Source organism: Carassius gibelio, chromosome A8 (assembly GCF_023724105.1).
Source record: "Carassius gibelio isolate Cgi1373 ecotype wild population from Czech Republic chromosome A8, carGib1.2-hapl.c, whole genome shotgun sequence".
In the NCBI taxonomy this organism is placed as follows: domain Eukaryota; kingdom Metazoa; phylum Chordata; class Actinopteri; order Cypriniformes; family Cyprinidae; genus Carassius; species Carassius gibelio.
Window position 1 is genome coordinate 5,088,289 of NC_068378.1, and position 15,575 is coordinate 5,103,863.

General features: G+C 42.0%; 1 protein-coding gene across 1 annotated transcript in view; it reads right to left on the minus strand.

Annotated features, from left to right (window-relative positions):
- The window catches only part of LOC128018190 (glutamine--fructose-6-phosphate aminotransferase [isomerizing] 1), a 368,579-nt gene that overhangs the window by 226,473 nt on the left and 126,531 nt on the right, over positions 1 to 15,575 (minus strand). The window lies entirely within an intron of this gene.

The following is a 15,575-nucleotide window of genomic DNA, read 5'->3' on the forward strand; positions in this document are numbered from 1 at the left end:
ATTAAAAATAAAGGTGCTTTAAAGGGCTCTTCAACTGATCGTTGATCGATTCATAGAAGAACAATTTTTGAAAAAAGGACATTCTCAGATGGAGGTTTTGCATCCGAAGTATATATACAGTATACTTGCTGCCAGCATGCACGTTTGTACATTTCATACAGCCAGATATTGGTGTTGAAATATCAAAAGGTGCTTGATACCTAGGCAGCTTCAACTATATATACATCGATAAGAATCTTCCTCCTCCTATACTCTGGATGGTTGTACAAGTGTTTTTATTTATTTATTTTATCATTATTATTATTTATTTTATTTTTTTTGGCATTGGCTTCTGAAGAGAGTTGTGTTTTACATCATAGTTGAGATGGCTTAAAAATGAATGTGTAAAAAGAATTGGTACCTGACAGAATATATATTAACTAAGATCAAATTGAAATGGCCTAAGCCTAGTTTTATATGACCACTTATATATGACATATTTCACATTAATCTACAATGATAAGTAGCACTGAAACATAAGCCACTTTGAGTCACTTTTGAGAAACCCATATTTGAGTCTACATTAATGGTGAGGGTGACCACTATTGCAGTAGCACAGTGGGTATGATGAATCATTTAATTATGAATGCAACCAGACCTATTCAGTTTCAAACAATCATATATTATATGTTCAAATATAATTTAATTAAGCTTTAGAAATTACTTCTGAGGGTACAATATTGTGTTGTGTCAATGCACTCATGAAAATGCACTGTTAAAATCTCTTCATTGAACAGAGAATCTCTCTCTCTCTTTCAACTCAATTCAGTTCAGTTCAGTTTGAATGAGCATGACTGTGCTTCATTGTATGAATGTGTAGAGTAGCACAATTTTGCCAAACATATCACACACACACACACACACACACAAATGAAATAATAAACCCATACATATATTTAAAAGGAAAATTGAAATATTTTGACATATAAAAAATAATTGTCTCTAATGATCTTATTTGGTGCACTCTGTGAAGAAATGCAACTTGTCCTCCACGACTCCATGCTCCCTGTTCTCATGCTCTTGTGTCCGCCGATTTCTACAGACAGACTGTTTTCATTTACACAATTCCTCATCAGCAACTTTTTTTTTAATGTATTATTTGATCACCTTTGAAATTGATATCCCTTTTGTTTTAGCCCCCATTTTTCATGAACTGAACTCAAATGTACACAAAAGGTCTATTTCTCTCAAATATTGTTCACAAATCTGTCTAAATCTGTGTTAGTAAGCACTTCTCCTTTGCCAAAATAATCCCTTCACCTCACAGGTGTGGCATATCACCTGTGGCTTAGCTGATTAGACAGCATGATTATTGCACAGGAGTGCAGTTTTACTGTATTGGGGGGTCCGGGGGGAAGGTCCGAAAACCAGTCAGTATCTGGAGTGACCACCATTTGCCTCACAAAGTGCAACATCTCATTCGCATTAAGTTGATCAGATTGTTAATTGTGGCCTATGGGATGTTGATCCACTCCTCTTCAATGGCTGTGCGAAGTTGCTGGATATTTGCAGGAACTGCAACACGCTGTCGTATACGCCAATCCAGAGCATCCCAAACCTGCTCAATGAGTGACATGCCCAGTGAGCATGCTGGCCATGCAAGAACTGGGATGTTTTCAGCTTCCAGGAATTGTGTACAGATCCTTGCAACATGGGCCTGTGCATTATCATGCTGCAACATGAGGTGATCGTGTGGATGAATGGCACACACATTATATCTGTGCATTCAAAATGCATTCAATAAAATGCACCTGTGTTTATTGTCCATAACATACGCCTGCCCATACCATAACCCCACCGCCACCATGGGCCACTTGATCCACAATGTTGACATCAACAAACCGTTCACCCACACAACTACATACATTTTTGTTTGCCATCTGCCCTGTACAGTGAAAAAACTGGGATTCATCTGTAAAGAGAACACCTTTCCAAAGTGCCAGATGCCATCAGATGTGAGCATTTCCCCACTGGCTGGTCTCAGATGATCTTGGAGGTAAAGATGCTGTGGAGGTCTTGGGCTGGTGTGGTTACATGTGGTCTGCGGTTGTTAGGCCGGTTGGATAATCATGCTGTCTAATCAGCATCTTTTTTATTCCACACCTGTGAGGTGGATGGATTATCTCGGCAAAGGAGAAGTGTTCACTAACACAGATTTAAACCGATTTGTGAACAATATTTAAAAGAAATAGGCCTTTTGTGTACATAGAAAAAGTCTTATATCTTTGAGTTCAGCTCATGAAAAATGGGGGCGAAAACAAAAGTGTATCATTTATAACTGTGTTCAGTGAATGATTAACAATGATTTTATTATGCTATAATAAGCCCTACGTGCCTTGTCAGTCTGATCTTTTATTGCTGACTCAAATTGTCTGCTGAAATCATTAGATTCAAATACAGATCACATGTCTAAGAATTGTTCCCCAAGTGTAAAAACATATATATATATATATATATATATATATATATATATATATATATATATATATAATCATGTTTTTTTTTACACCAGTGAATAGTATTTCTATAGGTTTATATTTTAAAGTAAATTACAATATATATTATACTGTAAACTAATCAATGATTTAAATACGTTAATCCTCCAAAATGTCCTTGCTGAGGTTGGTATGCTGTCATGCAAGATGAAATAAAATATACACACTTCATTACAACAATGAAAGGTAAGTTACTTTATTATTTTCAAGTGGATTTTTATCGTTGGATCTGTGGTGTCCTAAACTTTTATTATTTTTTTTTGTCTTTCACCTCTGTCTCTCTTGACTACTCTGTTGGAAACAATTTTTTAACCCCATCTCAAATAATGATTACCTACATAGGCTTGACTATTATATTACATTAGTGAAAGTAATCATAATGACATTCGAGAACAGGGATGGCCAACTTCAGTCTTGAAGAGTTTAGCTCTAACCCTAATCAAACTCATCTGTCTGTAGCTTTCTAGTGATCTTGAAGACATTGATTAGCTGCTTCAGTTGTCTTTGATTAGGGTTGGAGCTAAACTCTGCTGGACAGTGGCCCTCCAGGACCATTCTAGAGAATGGTGCGTATCTAGATTTGTTGCAGCAGTTTGGAGACAATACATTTCTGTGTGTGCCCAGTTCCTATCAAGCAATGGTTTACTGACTGGCCTTACAAACTGTTAAAATTAAATGTTCAACAAGACAAGCACAACAGTGAGGCACCGACATTGAGAAATGGCTTGTAGCTGCTGTTCCAATTAATCCTGAGAGTGGTCAGTGGAGTTCAGGCCTATGTTTTTTTTTTTTGTTTTTTTTTTTTGCTGGCCAGAAACAGAAAAGTTGAGTGTTTGTAACTATAGTTGATTAGGTTTGCTGAGGTTTGCATTTTCAAGTGAATTCATACAATCTGACAAAAATGTATCCAAACCTAACCCTCAGGGTGCAATGAGTGCCAATTTGTGAAATCATAACATACTTATGAAAAGTCATAAGAATGTGCTGTCCTCAGATTTTTTTACTTCAAAAAACATGTTTTCTGTATGTTACAATAAAACAAATAAATGCATGTTCTTTGTTTCCATTACTTTAATCGCACTTTCAGTGTTTGTTAGAAATAATAATAATAAAAATATCGAAATAGAAAATAGACCACTGTAGGTAATTTTGTTAAGCCAGGGTAAGATGACAGACCCCCACCCGCCTTCTTGACTATAGATGGCACAAAATCTCATCTCACCACTTTTGATGAACTTATTGTAATTAGTGGCTTTATTATTGAATATTTATGTTAATACGATTTTAGACATTATCTCTTTCGCTAAAACCAAGAGGTTAATTGAGTGTAAATTAAATTTGCATTCATAGTTTTGCTATTATGACTGTTATAACACTATGAATGCACCTTTTATATAAAAAAAAGGCAAATTTTCTCCAGTAGGGGCCATCTTGCACCTATTTTGATATTTTACATTTTGTGTCATAAATAAATTTGAAAATGTTTATATTCATTCATTCCTGTAATATCACATTGGCTGATGCAACATCTTCCTGCATAAGCTAAACATAAATCTGTCTGTTACAGTTTAAAAGTAAACCCTATTTGTTCTTTAGGGGGCATCTTCCGCTATCCTATTTATTTATTTCCAGTTGTGTCATCTGCTCAGATGATTATATATATATATATATATATATATATATATATATATTTATATAATTTGTATATCTTGCCTTGATATCAAGAGAATCAGCAGCAGCTGCAGCATCTTCTTCAGCAGCATGACCTTTACAGTAGCCACTACAATCATATTGTGGAGATTTCAGTTTCAGGTCTCCACAAAAAACTCAGCTCAATGATGCAGCATGTTCTTACAGTACTTAAACCTCTTGCATGGCTTACAGTAATTAGATCTCTCCACAGCAATGGTGCCTGGATGCTGTATGGTTGTAAAGTGGTTGGTGAAAGTGATTTGTCTTGTGTGCTTCCAGTTCATTTGCCACAATGTTAGTGAAAACCCCCACACTCATTAGATTTCGTTGTTTGATCAGCTTACTTAAAATACGCTAAAAGAACATAAATCCTTAGTTTTTTTTTAATTCAGTTGTCATTTGCACTCAATTTCATTATATTAAATGTCTTCCTGTGGGTCAGTGGTAGAGCATTGTATTAGCAGTGCAAAAGGTTGTGGGTTTGATTCTCAGGGAACATGTTAGATAAAAAATGTTAGCTTTGGATAAAAGTGTCTGCTAAATGCATAAGTTTAATTTAAATGGAATTACAATTGTAATATGTTAACTTAAACCATTGAAGTTAAGTTGGGCCAACAAAAATAATTTATGTTGCATTGACTGAAACTGGGCAGTGGATTTTCCCAGCATGCTTTGCATAGGGATAGACCATGAGAATAAATATTGAAATTTGCTGTACAGTGCTACTGCCCCGTCTGCATCTAGCCCTAAGCAAGGAGGTTGACTGTTTCCGTGTTTGTGTTTTAGGTCAACACCTTTGTTGATTTGGTGTCACCAGAACACAAAGCTTCTCCCCTCTCTGTTTCCCTTCAGTGATGTAGTACAGTAAGAGACTGGTATAATGTTTTAATAAGTTGGTTAATGGGAATGTGGTTTGTTTGGGGTTGGAAGATATACAAACAAGTGTCCATCTCAAAGCTCTAAACGGGTCATTTCTGCTTGATCTATAAGCTCAGTATTGATAGCTAAGCCATCATTGTTTTGATTGTTTGCAACGGAATACTGGAACGCTTTGTTCTGCAACTTTTGCATCTGAAAACTGAAACATAGAATTAAATAATTCACCAACACCATATTTCTATATGCTTTTGAAAAGTTATGACGACTAGGGATGTTCTTTCTACCTCATCTTTATGTGTGTATGCTAACAGATCTGTAGGATCAGAACAATCTAATCTGTAGGTTGAATAGATAAACATATGAGACGTCTAAAGTAAAAAATGAATCAACATCCTTGCCCACCATCCCTATCCATTTACAACATCCACCTCATATGCTTGAGTTCAGTTCATTTTATTTATAAAGCACAATAAAACAACAGTGGTTGACCATTGTGTTGAACAATATTGCTTAAAAGAAATCAAAGTACATAACATGATCGGTCAGGACAAAACAAATTTTAAACAAACCCCAACATTTTAAATAAAATCTGCTTATGAAGAATCAACGAATCAACACAGCGGATTCTTTGGTCTCTCTCTCTCTCTCTCTCTCTCTCTCACACAGACCTGCTTAGCTTCAGTGGGAAACCGGTCTTGGGCTCCATGGTGATATGGCAGCTGATGTATGTAAATGTATGACTGAACTTTTCTCATTTGACAGACCTATGTTTCAAATTATTTACCAGAGGTGTTTAACAGCCACAGGGAATACATGCTGTTTTCTAAAGTTCATGAAACCTTTATTGGTGTAAATTTCTCACCTAGAACACAAATGTTGTACATGTTGACGATTTAACTATTTTGTAGGTATCATGTTAAAAGGTTTACGAAAAAAATTAAAGCACCAAGCAGCTGTGATTTTCAAAAGGAAAGAAATGTACAAGCTAAGGCCCGACTATTATCATTTCCTTTTGACCCTGATAAAATGAATTTCCTATGCAAGTGACACGATATACAGTTCTCATACCATGTGTGTAAATAGCTGTGCTAAAACATTTATGACTATTTTTGCATGCCAAGAGACTGTGTCAAGGATGTGTCACATCTAAGGATCACAATGTTTTTCTCACATCACTAGATTTAACCATATCAAGATTTTGGATGGCCGTTCACAATTTGTTTGTTGGACTTTGTATGTTTTTAGGTGAAGACATCTGTTTGTGAGCTGTCATTATAATAGGAATAAATAAAAATTAAGAAATTAAGTTACAGTTTTTCTCTTTGAGATATTTCTTTTAGTGCAACTTTGTGTCCGTCCACAAAGTGTGATCACATGAATCATCAACACAAAAATTAATTCTACCTGTTTTACCCTTAAAACAATTACAACTAGTGATGGGAAGTTCGGATCATTTTACCGACATTTGAGTCTCGTTCAGCAAAATAAACAAATCTTTTTTCCGAGTCATGTTGTTCATTTCTTTCATTTTAGCAAAATGTAATTAAAATGTTATGTGTTAATTCCCCAACACATCTAGTACTTACGCAAACGTTGATCACACTACAAACAATACAAAACTAAAATGCTATAAGATACAGAAAAAAAATATTCATTCTTTACCTGGGTCTTCAGTCTGTGATTAGCCAACACAGTCTCACTCCCTACTCGTCAAATGTCTGACGCATGGTCAAGGGATCTGGCGTCACTTTTTCGACACACTGGGTATACCTTTGGCGTTATTTTTCAACGTGCAGGTTAGTCAGATAGATTCTATAGAACTCAGCAGCATTTAAATTTGATGTCTTGGGTCAGCACACCGCAACGAGACTAAATAAATAAAAATAAAAAAGAATAGGCTACAAAAAATTATATATGACAGAGATCGTTTTATCTGGCCCTCCAACTTGTTTTTGAAGTTTAAAAATCCTCGCAATCTGAGATCAAAGTGCTCTCTGTTCAAAGGCTTAGCGCGTTCATCATTGGTTAGTTTAACAACACTCAACTCCAGGTAAAACAGCATTCAGCGGTGAGTTTAACAACCCTCAACTCCAGGTAAAACAGCATTCAGCGGTGAGTTCAACAACCCTCAACTCCAGGTAAAACAGCATTCAGCGGTGAGTTCAACAACCCTCAACTCCAGGTAAAACAGCATTCAGCGGTGAGTTTAACAACCCTCAACTCCAGGTAAAACACTGTGTGTCACATCCACACAAGGAGAGGAGGAGATGGGTAAGTGTTTACGTGAAGCTTTATTTACATAGGACTTTTAACAGAGCAAGTAAGTGTGGTCACAGACGAAGAATCTTCAAGCACTGATCACATAGGTGAGTTCAAGCACAAGGCTAGGCCAGACAACAAAGAGTCACTTCCCTTAATCGCTGTGTCTGAATCTCCACAGAGTCACAATATGATCCACAAGAAGCAGGTAGAAGATCCATAAGAGCGTCCATGCAATCTCGATTCCAGCCGGTGAGTGAATGAGTGAGGTGAGTATTTAAAGGTGTGGTAATTGCTGGTGCAGGTGCAGGTAATCAATATTCAGGTGACGGTTCACGTGAGCGGTGCATGGGAGATTGAGTGGATGGTGACTGGCAATGGTGACTGGGGCTGAGGGAACGAGCTGAGGGTGTGACACTACCCCCCCCCCCCCCACGGGTGACTCCAGGCATCCTAGAGCGACGACGGGGACGACCACGACCTCTGGGAGCCGGGCGGCCTGGGTGTTGTCGGTGGAAATCTTCGAGGAGAGCCGGATCCAGGATGTCATTGCGTGGTACCCACGACCTCTCTTCGGGACCGAACCCCTCCCAATCTATGAGGTATTCCAGGTGGCCGTCCCGCCGCCGGGAGTCGAGGATCTCTTGGACCTGGTAGATGTTGTCTCCGAGGATCTCGGGTTGGTCTGGAGGGGGAGGCGGTTCTGGTTCTGTGGAGGAAGGAGAAACTGGATCAGTGTGACGTTTTAGCAGTGAGACGTGAAACGTGGGTGAGATCCGGTAGTGTGGTGGTAGGTCCAGGCGGTAGGTGACGGGATTTATCTGAGAATGGATGGTGAACGGCCCTATGTAGCGGGGACTCAGCTTTTTGCAGGGCAGTCGGAGGCGGATATCCCGAGTGGAGAGCCAAACCTTGTCTCCGGGTAGATAGACGGGATTAGGCGATCTGCGTCGGTTAGCGGTCTCTGTATGCCTCCGAACTGCCCGTTGGAGATGGACGTGAGCTGAGTCCCACACCCTCTCGCTCTCCTGGAACCAGTGATCTACCGCGGGCACTTCAGAGACTTCTCCTGACCAGGGAAACAGCGGTGGTTGATAGCCTAAAACACATTGAAAAGGGGTTAAGCCTGTAGTGGTTTGGCGAAGGGAGTTTTGGGCATACTCAGCCCACGGCAGATACTGGCTCCAGGTATCCTGGTGTTGGGAGCAGTAAGTACGGAGGTACCGTGAGACCTCTTGAATCTTCCGCTCGGTCTGGCCGTTGGTCTGAGGATGATATCCAGAAGATAAACTGACGGATGTTCCGAGGAGTTGGAAGAACGCTCGCCAGACCCTGGAGATAAACTGAGGTCCTCTGTCCGAGACAATGTCCTCTGGAGTGCCATAATTCCGGAACACGTTGGTGAAGAGGGCTTCGGCGGTCTCGAACGCTGTGGGAAGACCCTTTAATGGGATTAGTTTGCAGAATTTAGAAAAACGATCAACAACAACTAGAATGGTAGTGTACCCCCTTGAGGGGGGAAGGTCAGTGGCGAAATCCACCCCTAGATGGGTCCAGGGTCGGCGAGGAATGGGCAGTGGTTGTAATTTACCCACAGGAAGTTGACGAGGTGTGGTGGTAACGGCGCAGACCGAGCATCCGAGGATGTACCGGGTAACGTCACGAACCATGTTAGGCCACCAGTACTTCTGCTGGATGAGCGAGAGGGTTCGCCTGCTGCCAGGGTGTCCTGAGCCAGGTGACGTGTGCGTACTTTCCAGTAGGGGGAGTCGCTGGTTGGTGGGCACGTACATTAGACCCGTGGGTACCTCCGGAGGTGCAGGCTCCTCGAGGGTGGCGGCTCGAATTTCCTCGTCGATCTGCCAGAGGATAGGCGCGAGGAAAACGGAGGGTGGTAGAATTGAATCAGGCTTGTTGGTGTCTGGATCTGGTGAGTACATACGGGACAGGGCATCTGCTTTAGTGTTCTTGTGACCGGGTTGATACGTGATCTGGAAATTAAAGCGAGCAAAGAAGAGTGACCACCGAGCCTGACGAGCATTGAGTCTTTTGGCATTCTGCAGATATTGGAGATTTTTGTGGTCGGTGACAACAGTGAATGGGAACTGAGCTCCCTCTAGCCAGTGCCGCCACTCCTCAAGGGCGAGTTTAATGGCCAACAACTCACGGTCTCCGATTCCATAATTGCATTCGGCAGGAGAGAGTTTCTTAGAGAAGTACGCACACGGATGGAGTGAGCAAGGTTCACCAGACCTTTGGGATAGCACGGCTCCAATGCCGTGATTGGCCGCATCCACCTCTACTACGAAAGGCTTGGACGGGTCAGGATGTCGAAGAATGGGCGCTGAGGTGAAGAGGTGTTTAAGATGGCTGAAGGCTTCTCGAGCTTGGGGTGTCCAGCGCAGCCGGCGCTGACCTCCTTTTAGGAGGGATGTTAGAGGAGCAGAGTGCAGGCTGTAGTTCTTGATAAAGCGCCGATAGAAATTGGCAAAGCCAAGGAATCGCTGGAGTTCTTTCACCGTTGTGGGTTCCGCCCAGTTGGTCACAGCATCTACTTTGGCTGACTCCATCTGAACTCCCTCCGCAGAGATCACGTATCCGAGGAAGGAGACGGTAGTGCAGTGAAACTCACACTTCTCAGCTTTTAGGTAGAGGTGGTGGTCTCGGAGTCGTTGTAAGACGTGGCGGACATGGGTTTGGTGTTCTTCTATGTTCCGGGAGTAGATCAGGATATCGTCTATGTAGACAATGACGAATTGGTGGAGATAATCACGGAATATTTCGTTCATGAAACTCTGGAAGATGGATGGACTGTTAGCAAGCCCATAGGGCATAACCTGATACTCGTAGTGCCCGGCAGGGGTGATGAAAGCAGTCTTCCACTCGTCTCCCTCTCGGATACGGATCAGATTGTAGGCACTGCGGAGGTCGAGTTTGGTGAACACCTTGGCTTCACGCAGTTCCTCCAGAGCCGCCGGAACGAGTGGTAATGGGTAGGCGAACTTGACGGTGGCGTCATTTAGCACTCGATAGTCGATGCATGGTCGAAGTCCGCCATCCTTTTTGGGGACGAAGAAGAAACTGGATGCAGCTGGAGATGTGGATGGTCTGATGAACCCCTGATCGAGAGCCTCCTGGATGTATTCCTCCATCGCCACCTGCTCAGGACGGGAGAGTGGATATATTTTCCCATGTGGTAGCTTGGCACCTGGCAGCAGGTCGATACAACAGTCCCAGGGCCGGTGTGGTGGTAATCGGGTGGCTTGTTCCTTGCTGAACACATCGGAGTAGGAGGAGTAAAGGGCAGGTCTTCCTATGGAGGTGGAGTGTAATTGAAGGTGCGGTGGCTCGGACTGTGAACTCTGGACTGGTGAACGGTGAATGTGACTCTGGCATCCCGGATCCCACGCCTGGATCTCCCCTGTGCTCCAGTTGATTCGTGGGTTATGTTGGGCCAGCCACGGCCTACCCAGGACGACGTCAACGGTAGCGCGAGGAAGTACGAGGAGGGCCAGTTGTTCCCGGTGTCCGTGGGGCAGAACGAGTTCCAGCTCGTGGGTCCTTCTAGTTATTTTGCCTCCCCCTAACGGTGATCCTTGGATGGTAGTGATACGGTAGGTGGTCTCATTCTGGGTGATGGGTATACGGTGCTTGGTTACGAAGTGAGATGAGATGAAGTTGCTTGCGGCTCCGGAATCCACCAGGACATGGATGGGAAGATTACGTGAGTTAATTGTTATCTGGGCTTTGATATGAGGTATGTGAGATACAGATGGGGTAATGGAAACTGTACTCACCATTGGGCGAGGCGGACGGACCGGGCAGGCGTGGATCAGGTGAGTGGCCTCGCCATAGTATAAACACAGCCGCTGCTGGATGCGGCGTCTCCGTTCAGAGGTATCTAGGCGGTAGGAGTCGGTGATCATGGGTTCCTCCTGGTTTCGTTGAGGCGAGGGCGTTCTGGTTGATGGAGAGATGGTATATGAAGCCGGGGAGGCACAAGCCGAGAGGTGCTGAGCAACATTTATAGTTTTTCTGATGAATGTCTCGAGATCGACATTATCGTCGTAAATGACCATTTGCTTTCTGATCTGGGGCTTTAAACCTTTACGGTATGCAGCTAGCAGGGCAGTTTGGTTCCAGCCACTGGTGGCGGCTAATGTCCGGAAACGGAGAGTGTAGTCGTGAATTTCCGTGGCTCCCTGGCGGAGATTTAAGAGTTCATCATGGGTTGAAAGAGCAGTTAGAGCCACCCCGAACACTTCCTGGAGGTGGGTGGCGAAGGCATCGAATGAGGATAGAACCGGACTCTGGGAGTTCCAAAGAGCCTCCGCCCATTGTAGCGCTCGTCCGGTGAGGAGAGAGATCACAAAGGCGACTTTGGTGGCCTCATTGGGGAATTTACAGGTATTCGCGTTGACGAACAGTGAGCACTGCAGAATAAACCCACTGCAGTCACTCGGTTCACCCGCATAGCACGCGGGACGTGCAAGGGGCGTGCTGTTGGTGGTGGAAGCACTAGTTTCGGTGGGTGGTGAAACTGACTGTAATACTTGGCGGAGGGCAGTCACCATTTCGGTGAACGGGTCCGAAGCCGCTCCCTGAGCAGCAGCGTTAACATCCATGGGAGATATGAAGTTCTGTTTTAGGGGCTGGAATCCTGTCACATCCACACAAGGAGAGGAGGAGATGGGTAAGTGTTTACGTGAAGCTTTATTTACATAGGACTTTTAACAGAGCAAGTAAGTGTGGTCACAGACGAAGAATCTTCAAGCACTGATCACATAGGTGAGTTCAAGCACAAGGCTAGGCCAGACAACAAAGAGTCACTTCCCTTAATCGCTGTGTCTGAATCAATCAATCAATCAATCACCTTTATTTATATAGTGCTTTAAACAAAATACATTGCGCCAAAGCACTGAACAACATTCATTTGGAAAACAGTGTCTCAATAATGCAAAATGATAGTTAAAGGCAGTTTATCATTGAATTCATTGATGTCATCTCTGTTCAGTTGAAATAGTGTCTGTTTTAATTTGCAATCAAGTCAACGATATCGCTGTAGATGAAGTGACCCCAACTAAGCAAGCCAGAGGCGACAGCGGCAAGGAACCGAAACTCCATCGGTGACAGAATGGAGAAAAAAACCTTGGGAGAAACCAGGCTCAGTTGGGGGGCCAGTTCTCCTCTGACCAGACGAAACCAGTAGTTCAATTCCAGGCTGCAGCAAAGTCAGATTGTGCAGAAGAATCATCTGTTTCCTGTGGTCTTGTCCTGGTGCTCCTCTGAGACAAGGTCTTTACAGGGGATCTGTATCTGGGGCTCTAGTTGTCCTGGTCTCCGCTGTCTTTCAGGGCAGTAGAGGTCCTTTCTAGGTGCTGATCCACCATCTGGTCTGGATAAGTACTGGATCCGGGTGACTGCAGTGACCCTCTGATCTGGACACAGACTGGATCTGGTGGCCACGGTGACCTCGGAACAAGAGAGAAACAGACAAATATTAGCGTAGATGCCATTCTTCTAATGATGTAGAAAGTACGGTGTTATGTGAAGTGTTCCGGTTCCAGTTTACCTAATTAATGCAGCCTAAAAATCCTTTAACGGATTTGGATATTAAAAGCATATTAGTATGTTATGTGTATGCCAGGTTAAAGAGATGGGTCTTTAATCTAGATTTAAACTGCAAGAGTGTGTCTGCCTCCCGAACAATGTTAGGTAGGTTATTCCAGAGTTTAGGCGCCAAATAGGAAAAGGATCTGCCGCCCGCAGTTGATTTTGATATTCTAGGTATTATCAAATTGCCTGAGTTTTGAGAACGTAGCGGACGTAGAGGAGTATAATGTAAAAGGAGCTCATTCAAATACTGAGGTGCTAAACCATTCAGGGCTTTATAAGTAATAAGCAATATTTTAAAATCTATACGATGTTTGATAGGGAGCCAGTGCAGTGTGGACAGGACCGGGCTAATATGGTCATACTTCCTGGTTCTAGTAAGAACTCTTGCTGCTGCATTTTGGACTAGCTGTAGTTTGTTTACCAAGCGTGCAGAACAACCACCCAATAAAGCATTACAGTAGTCTAACCTTGAAGTCATAAATGCATGGATTAACATTTCTGCATTTGACATTGAGAGCATAGGCCGTAATTTAGATATATTTTTGAGATGGAAAAATGCAGTTTTACAAATGCTAGAAACGTGGCTTTCTAAGGAAAGATTGCGATCAAGTAGCACACCTAGGTTCCTAACTGATGACGAAGAATTGACAGAGCAACCATCAAGTCTTAGACAGTGTTCTAGGTTATTACAAGTAGAGTTTTTAGGCCCTATGATTAACACCTCTGTTTTTTCTGAATTTAGCAGTAAGAAATTACTCGTCATCCAATTTTTTATATCGACTATGCATTCCATTAGTTTTTCAAATTGGTGTGTTTCACCGGGCTGCGAGGAAATATAGAGCTGCGTATCATCAGCATAACAGTGAAAGCTAACACCATGTTTCCTGATGATATCTCCCAAGGGTAACATATAAAGCGTGAAGAGTAGTGGCCCTAGAACTGAGCCTTGAGGTACTCCATACTGCACTTGTGATCGATATGATACATCTTCATTCACTGCTACGAACTGATGGCGGTCATATAAGTACGATTTAAACCATGCTAATGCACTTCCACTGATGCCAACAAAGTGTTCAAGTCTATGCAAAAGAATGTTGTGGTCAATTGTGTCAAACGCAGCACTAAGATCCAATAAAACTAATAGAGAGATACACCCACGATCAGATGATAAGAGCAGATCATTTGTAACTCTAAGGAGAGCAGTTTCAGTACTATGATACGGTCTAAATCCTGACTGGAAATCCTCACATATACCATTTTTCTCTAAGAAGGAATATAATTGTGAGGATACCACCTTTTCTAGTATCTTGGACAGAAAAGGGAGATTCGAGATTGGTCTATAATTAACTAGTTCTCTGGGGTCAAGTTGTGGCTTTTTTATGAGAGGCTTAATAACAGCCAGTTTGAAGGTTTTGGGGACATGTCCTAATAACAATGAGGAATTAATAATAGTCAGAAGAGGACCTATGACTTCTGGAAGCACCTCTTTTAAGAGCTTAGATGGTATAGGGTCTAACATACATGTTGTAAGTTTAGATGATTTAACAAGTTTATACAATTCTTCCTCTCCTATAGTAGAGAATGAGTGGAACTGTTCCTCAGGGGGTCTATAGTGCACTGTCTGATGCGAAACTGTAGCTGACGGCTGAATGGTTGCAATTTTATCTCTAATAGTATCGATTTTAGAAGTAAAGTAGTTCATAAAGTCATTACTGCTGTGGTGTTGGGAAATGTCAACACTTGTTGAGGCTTTATTTTTCGTTAATTTAGCCACTGTATTGAATAAATACCTGGGGTTATGTTTGTTTTCTTCTAAAAGAGAAGAAAAGTAATCAGATCTAGCAGTTTTTAATGCTTTTCGGTAGGATATGCTACTTTCCCGCCAAGCAATACGAAATACCTCTAGTTTTGTTTTCCTCCAGCTGCGCTCCATTTTTCGGGCTGCTCTCTTTAGGGTGCGAGTATGCTCATTATACCATGGTGTCAAACTGTTTTCCTTAACCTTTCTTAAGCGTAAAGGAGCAACTGTATTTAAAGTGCTAGAAAAGAGAGAGTCCATAGTTTCTGTTACATCATCAAGTTGTTCTGAGGTTTTGGATATGCTAAGGAATTCGGATACATCAGGAAGATAACTTAAAAAGCAGTCTTTTGTGGTAGAAGTGATGGTTCTTCGATACTTGTAACAAGAAGTAGAATTTACAATTTTGGCTATATGAAGTTTACACAGAACTAAATAATGATCTGAGATATCATCACTTGGCTGAATAATTTCAACACTATCAACATCAATTCCATGTGACAGTATTAAATCTAGAGTATGATTTCGACAATGAGTAGGTCCTGAAACGTGTTGTCTAACACCAATAGAGTTCAGAATGTCTATAAATGCTGATCCCAATACATCTTTTTCATTATCGACATGGATATTAAAATCACCAACTATTAAGACTTTATCTGCAGCCAGAACTAACTCGGATGTAAAATCACCAAACTCTTTAATAAAGTCTGTATGGTGCCCTGGTGGCCTGTATACAGTAGCCAGTACAAACATAACAGGGGATTTATCATTAACATTGGTTTCTCTGGATAATGTTA